General features: G+C 41.0%; 1 long non-coding RNA gene across 1 annotated transcript in view; it reads right to left on the bottom strand.

Annotated features, from left to right (window-relative positions):
• Nucleotides 1–12,854, bottom strand: part of LOC309831965 — a 54,403-nt gene that overhangs the window by 8,369 nt on the left and 33,180 nt on the right. Inside the window, exon 2 of the long non-coding RNA XR_014297649.1 lies at nucleotides 790–914. This is a non-coding gene — a long non-coding RNA (uncharacterized lncRNA). The remainder of the gene's footprint in view (nucleotides 1–789; nucleotides 915–12,854) is intronic.

Below are 12,854 nucleotides of genomic sequence, written 5' to 3'. Positions count from 1 at the left end.
TGCGTGGGCTTCTCACTGCAGTGGCTTCTCGTTGCAGAGCAATGGCTCTAGGCATGTGGGCTTCAGTAGTTGCAGCACATGGGCTCAGTAGTTGTGGTGCACAGGCTTAGTTGCTCCGCGGCATGTGAGATCTTCCTGGAAAAGGGATCGAACCCATGTCCCTTGCATTGACAGGTGGATTCTTAACCACTGTACCACCAGGGAAGTCCCTGAGGGCTTTTTAAAAAAAAAAACAAAAAAACTTGAAATCATAAAGCAGAATACTTGGAATATTTATCAGTTTAAGCAAAGAAGTTCTGTATTTATGAATGAGTATGAAGTGATTTCATTGTAAGTGTGCTCTGGAAATACAGATATCAAGAAAGAAAAAAAAAAACCCTCAGTCTCTTAAGCATTTGGGGTCAGGACAACAAGGTGGTTAAGTGTTGGCCAGGGTCTAAATTTTCACCATGTCCCTGTCAGCTGTGTGACCTCATGCAAGCTATTACTTAACCTCTCTGGGCCTCTGTTTCCTCGGCTGTAAAATGGAGAAGATAGTGGGTCCTACCTCATAAGGTAATTGTGAGGATTACAAATAAAGCATTTAAAATAGAATCTAACAGAGCAAGCACTCAATAAAAATGGTTGTATAATATCTTTCCTCTGCCCAAACTCCCTGGAGCTTTTCCTCTTACTACCAGTGAAAGCCGACATCCTTATCATGTCCTCCAAGGCCCCATACAACTGGCCTGTTTTCTTTCTGACCAGATCTCAGACTGCTTTCCCTCCATGCTCAGCTCACACGCTGACCTCCAGGCTGCTCCTCAGACACACCAGGCACCCTCTCATCTCAGGACCCCTTGTCTTGAAAGCTGTCCCTCAGACATCCTCAAGGCTGGCTTGTCACTTCCATCAGGGCTTTACTTCAAAAGCACCTTATCAAAAAAAACAAAAAGCACCTTATCAATGAGACTTTCCCTGGATCACCATCTAATATACCTCTTGATATTTTACAGTCCCCTTTTCTACCTTATTTTTCCCCTTAGCACTAACTACTTCCTAACATACTATATATCTTACTAATTTATCTTTTTTACTGTCTACATCTTCCACTAGAATAGAAATTGCAAAAGGCAGGGATTTTTGTTTTAGTTGCTGTTGTATCCTCAGTGCCCAGAATGGTGTTTGTTACAACAGTAGCTGTCAATAAATATTTGAAGGCTGAATGAGTGGATGATTTTCCTTAATTTCTAAAAAATAATAATTATATCCTATACATATACTTCCTCAATCCAAAGTTTAATGAAATGTAGTTTTTTTGTCACATACATTTTCCTTGGTTGCAGTGATGACTGTCAACCATTGATACAGCAACAACAGCTCCTTGAAGGCCAGATAAGCATATAATGAAAGTGAAAGGACAAGGTTAGGCCACCCTGGCCGTGATGCAGCTGTTTCTTCTAAGCCTTCATTAGTTCACCTGGAGGAAGAAATAATGCTGCTCGCTGCACCTCCCTAGTTCCTTCTTCAGCCACAGATAAATCAGGGACAACTTCTGATTTTCCCTTGCTACCCTGTTCTTTTAATACCTACAAAGGGGTAGGGAAGCTTCTTAAGTAAATATGGCACATGATTTCCAATACCTGAATGTATGCAAGGGCAGAGTATATAGAATACTATTGAGTTACCAATGTGGGAGGATCTCTCTCTCTCTCTCTCTCTCTCTCTCTCTCTCTCTCTCTCTCTCTCTCTTTCTGCCCCCAGGGGTTATTTAAAGGGCGTTTCTAAACACGGACACGTTACAGGGGGTAGGAGGTAACATGGAGGATAAAAGTCCCTGAACATCTACTGTGTTCCCAGCGTGGCTTCACATACTACATCTCCTCACAACCAACCTGCATGGTTGATATTATCATCCCCAATCTCTAGATGGGGAACTGAGGTGAGACCAAGGCTCAGAGAGGATAAGTGGCCTGTCCAAGGCTGCCTGACTATTAAGTGGCAGAGCAAGACACGGAGCAGTTATCAGGAACATGTCAACCACTTTTGTTTTCTCTTTCCTCTTTGCCCCTATAAGCACTTTCCTAAGCATTAGAACAATTTGTGTGTCTTGAGCCAACAACTTCTGAATTAGAGAGTTAGTGCTCATGATGGATTTCTGCCACAGCTTAAAGCTGGTGGCTTAAAACTATTGGGATCTCAGCAGCTTCTCCTCTTCTCATCGGTGAGGTAAGGACCTGCACCCTAGGGATGGGCTGACATGAGAGGAAGAGCAGCAGAAGTTCCCATGGGCGCTTGAGTCAGTGCAGACTCCTTTCACTCAACTTTATCCTTTCACTCAAAATCTAGCAAGAAGGTTGCACACAAATATTTATCCCTATAAAAATTTTCCACTTATTTTCATGTTCATTAGTAAGCTATCTTTCTTTTTTCAGTGTTCTCTGCAGGACTGTGAACAGGATCCAACTGGGCTTTACACCCAATGTGAATTAAAGAAATTATGGCTAATAAATATTACAATAGCAGCTATGATTGAATACTTACTATGTTGTAAGCACTGTGCTTACAACACATGCTTTTACACAAGCACAACACTGTGCTTTTACATGAGTTACTTAGCTTAATCCTCTAACAACTCTAAACTCCTATTAACCCATTTTTACAGATGAGAACATTGAGGGTCACACAGGTTAATTGGCCAAGGTCAAATATCATGAAAAGGCATATCTGTCATGTGAGCCCAAGCAATTTGACTCCAAGCACCAAAGTTACGATCACGAGGCCATTGGTCTGCAACATTAGAATCACCAGAGAGCATTCTAAAACTATCCTTGTCTGGGTCTCACCCCGGAGAGTCTGACTTAATTGGTCTGGGCTGGGGCCCAGGCAAGGATGCTTTTTGAAAGCATCCAGGTGATTCTACCACAGCCAGGTTGAAAACCCCAATATATAACATAGTCTCCATGCTTAAGCATACTACCCAAGGTCAGCTGCTAGGAAGTGGTGGGGCTGTGTGCTGAATTCAAATCTGTGTGGGTTCAGAGTTTGGTTCAGTCATTACCATCACGACCAGGACTCTACCACTTCCACCCCAATACCACCTTACAACTTTTGCAGCATATTCCAAGACAGAGAAATAAAGGTTCTCCAGTTAGCATATCTTATGAAAGATGTTGCTTTCAGGAAATATTTTCATGACTTCTTAAATAATCTAAAGCCTCTTATTCTCCTCCTCCTCTTCTTCTTCCTCGTCTTCTTTTTTAAACGTTTGGCCTCTGGAAAATATTTCAAGTATAATGGCAAAACATCTAACTTTCCTATGAGCTTAAAAAAATGAAGTGGTTCTTCAGAGTAAACAAAAAAATCTTTTCATCTAAAATTTTACTTTAGACCAATTCAGTGCCCTGGGACTTAGTTCTAGTGTTTGGCTCAGGTTTCTGGCACTGAGCACTGGGCTCTGGCCTCAACCCTGCACAGGGTCACCTTACAGCTGCACCTCAGGGCTACTCGCCAAGAAGCTGGTCTCATAGCAGCACCACCCTATGGCTTAATACCAGAACACTGAGCGTTGATAGCGAATCTGGCTGAAAGCAATTCATGTGACTGCAACTCTTTAGCAAACAACTTATGGAAGCCACCTGGTGAAGCACGGTACCACCCTCCCACGTTTCTGGGAGAAAAGAGAAGTAATTTTCATTAGTTTCTCTAGGAGCAGAGAAGGGTGTTTATCAAAGTTTAATTTACAGCCAGTAACTTGTGGATTGATATAACCATCACATAAAAGGAGAAACATCTGTCACTTTCATTTGTAGCCGTGTTTGTAGCAGCTCTTTCAAAAAGGAAGACTAGAGGCCTGCTATCCTGGTTTGGGGGCTGTATGGTTAGGCCATTCAAGATGGCTGTTTCCTTGCTCTCTATACATCCCCTGCTTGACCAGTGCCTGCTTCACTCACATGACTATCCAATTCTCTTAATTATAGGGCTTAATTAGTCCCTGGTAACTGATGAGCCCACCTGACCTGGCTTCCCCCCTGTAAATGGTAGCCTCCTTCTCCGCCGCCCCAGTAGTGAAGGCTGCTGTCACGTCCTGCCTGTTGTCTGCCACACATAGTGGGGTTTCCCTCCAGGATCCTTTGTGTAAGCTCCCCCTATCCAATAAACCATTGATGGTTCTGTTGCTATCTCTGGGCTCTTCAGTCTCTGAGGCTGGGCAACTGCAGAGCTTGAAGGGCTGGGGGGTACAGCCCAACAGGGACAAAGAGATCAGTGTCTGAAACCTGGTTTTCCCGCTAACCAGGTGGGTTTGGGCAAATAACTTAATCTCATTTTGCCTCAGTTTCCTTATATATAAAATAAAACTTCGAGCTTGTTAAATGAAGTCTAAATCTCAGTCCTAAAATTGTATTACATGTATAAATATTTATAGCTTTTCTAATTGGTGTAACCACTTGAAACTTATCTTCTTACTAGAGAAAAATCTGGATTTCCAGAAGTCTGTGGTTGACATTAAAGATGGAACTTAAGAACAAGGAATTGCAGAGTTTTAGCTGTAAGAAGCTAGATACATAATATGCCCCAACTTCCTCATCTTATCTTCTCCCTCTTAGTCTTTTCTTTCCTTTCTTCTTTTTTCAACAAATATTTTCTGAGTTCTGGTATACACCAGGCACTGAGCTAAGTGCTGGAGACCAAAACTGAGTTCTTAGCCTTAAAGAACTTCCAGTACAGTGGACACAGACAAGTGAACAGGTGATTAAAACACAATGGAGTGAGGCTACAATAGAGGTGAACATAGGGTGCAATGGAAGACAGAGGCCAGTCTCAAGGTGAGGTAGGGGTGGGAGTCAGGGAAGGGTTCCTGGAGATGACATCTAAACTGAGACCGACCGGGAGAGGGGCCACATTTCTAGGCAGAAAAGCAGCATATACCTTTGAATATCACAGAGGCAACTCTGGAAAGGTGGGGAATATTTCCCCAGGGCATGCAACTGGCCAATGACAGAACTGGTGGTACAACTAGAGCTCAAGGTGCTAACTCCAAAGTTACAGGCTTGGTTGAATGTCAATGACATGAAGTAATAGTTTTTGTTTTTGTTTTTTCGGCACAGGTGAAACATCACAGTGCCTGCCTTTGTTGCCATCACCTTAATTAAGACTCAAGCTCTTCCCTGGTCTCTCTCCATTTAGGATCTCCCCTCTCTGGCTCCAGTGTCTTCAGCAGTAACTCATCAACACAGTACAGTCACATCACAGGCCCATCACCTGAGAAGCACCACAACCAGTCTACTCCAGGAATGAAGATCTTTCAGCTGCTGAGTGGTGTGGATGGATAAAGAGCCTGGCTGACTGGTTTAGGAGACAATCCAGGTTAGTGACAGCTCAGTTACAGGACAGTTATAAGGCATCATGGTTGTCTTCAAATATTTGAAGGGTTGAAGGAGGGGTTAGATCTAGTCTTTGTGGGTTGAAGGGGAAGAAGAACCAAATGGATGTATATACGTACAGATAAGTTTATCTTCCCTAAATAAGAACTTGAGGCTGGTTGCATTGGAAGTAATGAGTATCTTTACAGCAGAAGTATTTAAAACCAGGGCAGAATGACCACTTGACTGGGATGTTACCAAGGGGATTCATGCCTATAAGATGTGATTTATAGAAGTCTAATCAAATCCTTCTGGCTCCAAGCTTCTGTGATTCTATATTTTCACACTTGGCCCAGGCCAACTGAGGTCTAACTGTTCTAGTTTCTTATCTACTCTTCACAAAGTATTTACTCTCAGTTCTAATTAATTAGCATTTGCAAGCACATTATTTTTACATTTCTAAGCAAAAATACTCTTATTGTTTTTTTGTAATATTTAAAAAGGCAATTTAGTGTTGGGTTTTCTTTTTCACATATAGCATTGATATATCGATATTTACCTCTAGGTAGTGCAGCTACTATACTTCTGTGAGAAAATGGGCAGTGGCACACGCACACGTGCACACATATACACATGTAGTCTGGTGTGTGTGTACTGCCTTATTTTAGGTATGCTTTGTCTGTGTACTTGTATGCTGTTCATGCTAGGATCCATCCTCTTTCACACCCAAAGAAATTTTACAAACTCTTCCTTTCCTTTCTTTCACGTTTGTTTTTATTGTGGACACTGTGCTGCTGTTCCCTGAGTCTAAAGATGCGGAGGGAGAGAAGGGAGAGTGCTGTCAGTGAAAATTGAAGATATTACTGGCAGTTCTTGCAGGTGCAATTTTGATTTTGTTAACCACAAATTATTTTCAGAGAGCAGTGGCAAAAGATGATTTATATTGTTTTTTAAGGCAGAATTCTCTGTTGCCAACATAGTAGAATAAGACTTATAATATGTTTTTACCTGATTTATATGCTTGGTGCATGTAATGTGTTATAAATCAGATATATTAAATAATACTTTGTTTTAAATTAGTATTTGGATAATATATTATGTGGGATCTAAAATATGTATGTTTCAAAACCACATAATAGCTTTTCAAAAGGAGAAAAAGAATGCAAGCTTATTTTCTAAGTGTTCAAAATCAAACAACATTAAAAGGACCTGTCAAAATGAGCTGGCTCTTCCCTAAAAGCCATGGAACATAAATTACTTTAACATACTCTGCAAAGGAACTTGTCCTGCACTAGCTCCCATAAGCTGCCTTAGAGAGAGGTTTATGCTCAACTACACATTAGGAAAAAGAAGCGTTCCACAGCTGCTGGTTCGTAACAGCTTATTGTGCACTGAGAGCGATGCTGGGAGCGGCTCAGACAGTCCCTAAGCACTCGGTGCGAAGTTGTGGGTTAGGGCCTCTGGGAGAGCTGTTGACTGTGCGCAGGATGAATAAATCATTTCTCTCAAGGTAATCTGTGGCGGGCTTCCCCTCAAAGAGTCGTAATCATCTGGCCTCTGCATGCAAATGTAAAAGTAGAGCATTCTGTTGTACTGAAATGGCAGCACATGGAAAAGAGCACCACCAAAAATGACAAACAGAACTTGCAGGGGCAGCAGCAAGCAGCTCTGTATCGGCTGATAGACTTTTTCCCCCTTCCAGCTGTTGCTCATAAGATAAAAATGTTTTCCCTATTGATTTTTTGTTTGTTTGTTTACTGTAAAGAATGGTAAAAGTTGGGGGGGGACACCAGGCAAAATCCCCTAAAATCACTGCAGGGACAGAGCCAGGACCTGAGGAGGGCAGGTGATTTTAAAGAGAAAGAAAAGGACAACTGGGAGCAGAGGATGGGACAAAGTCTGCAAAGCCAGAGAGCAGATGACAGAAGATTCTACAGCTGCTCACTGCAGCTGCTCTAATAGTCTCCTCTGCTTCAGAGTAGAGACAAATGTGTTTAGAAATGAAAGGCAAGAGGCCATGGGAAAAATGTATCTTCCATTTCTAACCAACTGGAATACAGTCTTCACAAAGCTCATCTTGTTCTCATGAGGTGGTTATTTTTAGGACTCAAATATAGGCAAAATACGAACCAGCAAACCCCTATGTGCTTCTTAGCTGGAAGCGCAACTGGGTTGCGCCAAGTTACTGAGAGCACATTGCAATTTCTAAGGACAAACTTGTAGTTGGAGCCTTGAACATTAGAAATGGTAGCAATTTAGTAATATGATAGTTTATGGCCTTGCCCAACTGTTTCTGAACTCGTAAAATGCTTTGTCACATGTAACCTTAATTTTTATATGCTTTAGGCCACATACTGGCTTTAAGCCATTCTTTCTTCTTTTAAACGCAATATGAATAAGGGTAGTTGATCCCTCTACTCTGACATGATTTCCAAGAACTCTGGACCCTATTGAGCTCTGTGCTATCCTGAGGAGTGGCTCTGGTTGACTTGAAATCCTAGCCTGAGGAGATAAATACATGATTGGGGAGGGGGGAGGGGCAGGCCAACTCTACCCACCCCCATATTTCCTTCAGGAGCCATAGGCCTCCTAAATGGTAAGGTTTTCGCCTCCTTGATAGCAGAGAGCATTTATGATTAGAAAAAGATGTTCTTCAAAAATGTCAGCAACTGAGAGAAGTCACAAAAGAGGAGGAAGAGAGTGAACTGTAACTGCATAGTTACTGGTCTGTTTTACAGATTTAAAAAATATAACAGGCTCAAAAACTTTAGTAAACTTGTGTAATGTCACACAGGAGGGTCAGAAGTCAAAGGTCTGTGAGACTCTAAAACTTTCTACTACAAGACAGCACGGCGCGGCGGTGAGCGGGTGGCGCGTCCCAGAGCTCCCTAGAGCTCTCCCTTCTGAAGGGTTATAAAATGCAGACAGAGAATGTGTATTTCATTGATTCAAAAAAGTTGAAGTCATTTCTGAGGCTATATGCCTTTGCGAGGCAGTGGCACCCTCCTCCCAACTCCAGCAGGGCACTTAGAAACCACGTGAGTTTGCTCCAAGGCCTCCCGCCAGGCCTGAGTCTATGGAGGCCTACGGCTAACAGGTGCATGATCCCCCAGCTCAATTAGGCACGACACAAATCTGATGGGCCAGCGGTCCACAGTGTATGTTGTAGTCTGAGCAGCCTTAAGGATAACAAACATGCCACTGAATGCAAAGCACTTAGTTCTTTTTTTATTTATTGGAGTATAGTTGATTTACAATGTTGTTAGTTTCTGTGGTACAGCAAAGTGAATCAATTATACATATACATATGTCCACTCCTTTTTAGGTCCTTTTCCATATAGGTCATTATAGAGTACTGACTAGAGTTCCCTGTGCTGTACAGTAGGTTCTTACTAGTTATCCTTTTATATATAGTAGTGGCAAAGCACTTAGTTCTATTGAGACATGTTCTTACCAACATGTTTAGAGAATTGAGATGATTGCAATGAGTAATTCAACTAACAGAATTATTCTGACCTCCAGCTTGAGCCATATTCATCATCTGACCCCACTCTGTCTAATCCTAAAGTACCTCACATGACTCCCCCAAATCTGTCCGTTCCAGAGACGAGGTCTCTTTGTTGTTCCCACATGGCTCCCTCACTCCTGCCTTTGTGCCCCAGCTGCTACTGAATCCTCTAACATGCCTTCACTTCCCCTCACCCAAGCAAATCCTACACCATTTTTCAAGGCCCATCTCAACACCCAAGTTTTCTCCAGTGAGTGTGCCTTTAACTCCAGTCAGCTTGCCTTTAACTCCAGTCAGCAGTGGCCTCTAAAATCCTGAACAGCAGTAACAAGTATCTCCACTCTTCATTTTCATATTGATTATGTTCAAAGTAGAACTTGACTGTGAGTGCTCTGTAAACTCTCGTTATCACATCTTTGTAAATACCCACCGTCATCAAATTGTAAGCACCTTGAAGGCAGAGGCTCTGTTGACAAACTAAAATGACTGGCAAAGAGTACCACAGCAGTGATTTTATTCCTAACCCCAAATCTATTCTTGTGTTCACTTTGGATTTAAACCAGATGTGAGCTGATGAATGCCGTCCTTTGAGACTCAACTAAATTAGCTCAAGTCCTGTTCCTTTGTGCAGTGGGAACCCTACATTCCTCCCTAACTGTTTGGGGGATTCTGGAAGGGGGTGGGGGTAGTTTACAATTTCTCTTTCTAGTCACATCTGGCTCCAAGTTCTTGCTTCTGTAGACCTGCAGACTTCAGTAGCTGGAAGGAGCGTATTGCTATCCCCGAGACCACCATCTCCAGACATGAAACTCAGCTCCTTTTCTTGTTTCAGTAAATGGGCTGAAGCAGGAATGATGCCCACTTAACGAGAAAAATCAGAAGTGAGGCATATGTGTCCTGGGTCTTCACATATTAATGCTTCATTGTGGGTACTATTTGCCTTTGAAGATTTAGAAGAGAAATGCTTTGTATTAATTCTTCATTACATAGAGTAGAATGCTAGAAATTTACTTAGAATTTTTCTTTGCCATTTTCTAAGTGACTCTGATTTATTACTTCAGCCATAACCAAGGAATAAACGAAAGCTGCTTCATTATTTTTCATGTAGGACAGCATAGTAATTGCTAGTTAAACATATACAGAGTTCTGAAGTTTAATCATAATTTTACTTCAAATAGATATTACTGTGTTTTCTGGTTCTTTGGCCCAAATGGGATGCTTCTTGTTGAGAGGGGCAGTATAATGTATTGGATGAATACAGACTCTAGCGTCAGACTGTGTGGATTCAAATCCTATCCTATTACTTACTAGCTATGTGACTTGATAAACTACTTAACCTCTCAGTAACAAATGGGGCTAAGAATAGTACCTAGCTCATATGGATTAAATAAATACGTGTAAAGTGTTTTGAACAGTGTTTGACACATAGAGAACACTCTGGGGGGGTTAGTTGTTTTCTTTATTTGGTATCACATGGTTTATGCTATATATGCATTGTTATGGGCTGAATTGTGTCCCTTCAAATTCATATATTGAAGCCCTAACCCCAAAGACCTCTGAATGTGACTGTCTCTATTAGAGGCAGGGCCTTTAAAGCAGTAATTAAGTTAAAATGGGATCATTAATCCAAAATGACTAGTGTCCTCATAAGAAGAGGAGATTAGGACACAGACAAATAGAGGGATGATCATGTGAGGACACAGAGAAGGCAGCCATCTGCAACCCAAGGAGGGAGGCCTGAGAAGAAACCAAACCTACCACACCTTGACCTTTGACTTCTAGCCTCCAGAATTGTGAGAAAAAAGTCTGTTGTTTAAGCCATGCAGTCTGTGGTATTTTGTATGGCAGCCCTAACTAATACATGTATCAAAATTAAATTTGGTAAAAAAAAAAAAAAATTAAATCTGGTGAGAAACTAATGGTTTGTCATTACATTTCTCGCAGCATTTAATTGGTAGGTTATCTTTAAGTTTTGATTTTTTGTGAGTCTGAAATCATAGTGGTTAAGAGCACTGAGCTCTAGTCTTGGTTCTGTCACTTTCTAGCCATGTACCTTTAGGCAAGCAAAGCCTAAAGACATATATAAGGACTGTTTAAGCCCCACTACTTCATGGGTATGTCAAGACTAAATGAGATAATACGTAGCACAATGCCTGGCACACAATAAATATTAAGTTAATGAAATTCTGTCTATCTAAATGTCTTCTGATGGTGGTGCAGAGGGGAAAGGGGAAAGCATTTTCTCAGCGCCTGACATTTTCTGCTTTTTTAAAAAAACAGGTAAAAAATAAAAAATAAAAGATAAATAAAAAACAAGGTAAGAAAGCCGAGGTCCATAGAAATGAAGTGATTTCTCCAAGGTTTTAGAGAGTGTGGTGGAGCTGGGATTCACAGGCAGGTGCGTGTGACTCCAAGGTAGACTCTCTTTCCACTATACCACATTACCTTTCCCATTAATTTTCCTAGGTTCTAGTATGCCGTTCCCAGTACCTACCTAAATGCATATATATATATATATATATATATTTGATGCATGGGGCCAGAGCACTAGGAAATTAAATATCATTTTCAAAGGGGCTTTTCACATATGAAAGAAAAGCAAAAAAAGAAAAAATAAAATAAAATCCAACCTTTAGGTAGAAGTAATTCTAGCTTTGGTAACTCTACTGTCCTGCAATGGAGACGTAAGTGATTTATATTCTCATGTTGTGGTGTCCTGATTTGAACCAACAGACTACGATTTCTAAAGGATTATAACTTGTGCTGCTATTGGACCAACCCCAACGTCTAATTTTAGCACAAAACTTGGTCTGGCAATATTTACTCCCAGTTAAATAAGTGTGTTCTCAATTGCTAATGGCTCTCTATTTCATTTTGTAACTTTTCCGTACACGCCCCCAACCCGGGTCAGGAGTCACAGACCAGCTACCTATGGAGTTATTTTAAGATACCCAACAAGGCATTTTCCAACTAGTTTCTTTAACAAAACAGTAAGGTAATCATTTCTTGAATCATTTGGTTTTTACTAAATTACTTCCCAGAAAATATTTAATTCTATCACGTGAGCAGTTAACTCACATATTTATTTTATTTTTGTTAAAAATAGACTAGCCCTTAAAGATACCAACTTTTAAATGTCTCAGTGTGAATAGCCACGTACACATTTCCACCACTTTAAAAACAGAAGTCCAAAGCTGGGTGATGGGACTATTTTTCTAAGTAGAGCTAAGATGGTTACGTGAACTACTTTGCTCTAGAAAGTATTTTTGCTACTTCACTAGTTTTGTATTATGATAGAAGCTTGGTTTACATGATATTAGGTACTTGGGTTTGAAATGTGAAAACCCCGATGTTCAAAAACTCTTTAATCCGGTAGAAATAGTTTGAATGCTTACTGTAGATCACAGTGCAAGTCTGCAAGACAAATAACTGGATTGTTACTGTCAACAGAATGCAACAGCAAAAGGCTGAAAACTTTTTAAAAATCTTCACATCTAAAAGAATACAGACAGCATAATTTGAGGCAAACAAGGAAGCAGAAAGGCTTATCCTGCTCCTTTTGCCCAATTTCAAGGGTAGTAACTATGTGGGAGGGCTCCATAGTTATGTCAAAGGGTCTGAAAATCCATATATTCTCCAAAAACAGTTTGAGGGTTGCATAAGAAAGAGGTTAGAAACCACTGGCCCAAGCCTCCCTTTGACTTTCTTCCTTCTGCGTCTTCAGGAAGGGATGAATAAGAAAAGGAGAGTAGCTGTAAGTGGAAGTGGAGATGATGGTAAAGCAGTATTTGATGCCATTTTCCTCAACCAAGTTGATGAAAGTTGTGGAATGGAGGACAGTTAGGATGCTATTTCTCCTTTGTTCTATGCTAACTCAAGTACTGAGTTACAATACCCTCAAACAGAATTCAGCCACTGCATGGACAGAGACTATTCACCTGAATTTCTGTAATTTGAAGTCCCTCAAAATGACTGGAAGGGCTTGGAGGGTTTCTAAACAAAGC

The sequence above is a fragment of the Grampus griseus genome (assembly GCF_964374135.1).
Source record: "Grampus griseus genome assembly, chromosome: 13".
NCBI lineage: Eukaryota > Metazoa > Chordata > Mammalia > Artiodactyla > Delphinidae > Grampus > Grampus griseus.
The sequence above is the reverse complement of the archived record's forward strand: the minus strand, read 5'-3'. Positions and strand labels throughout refer to the sequence as shown.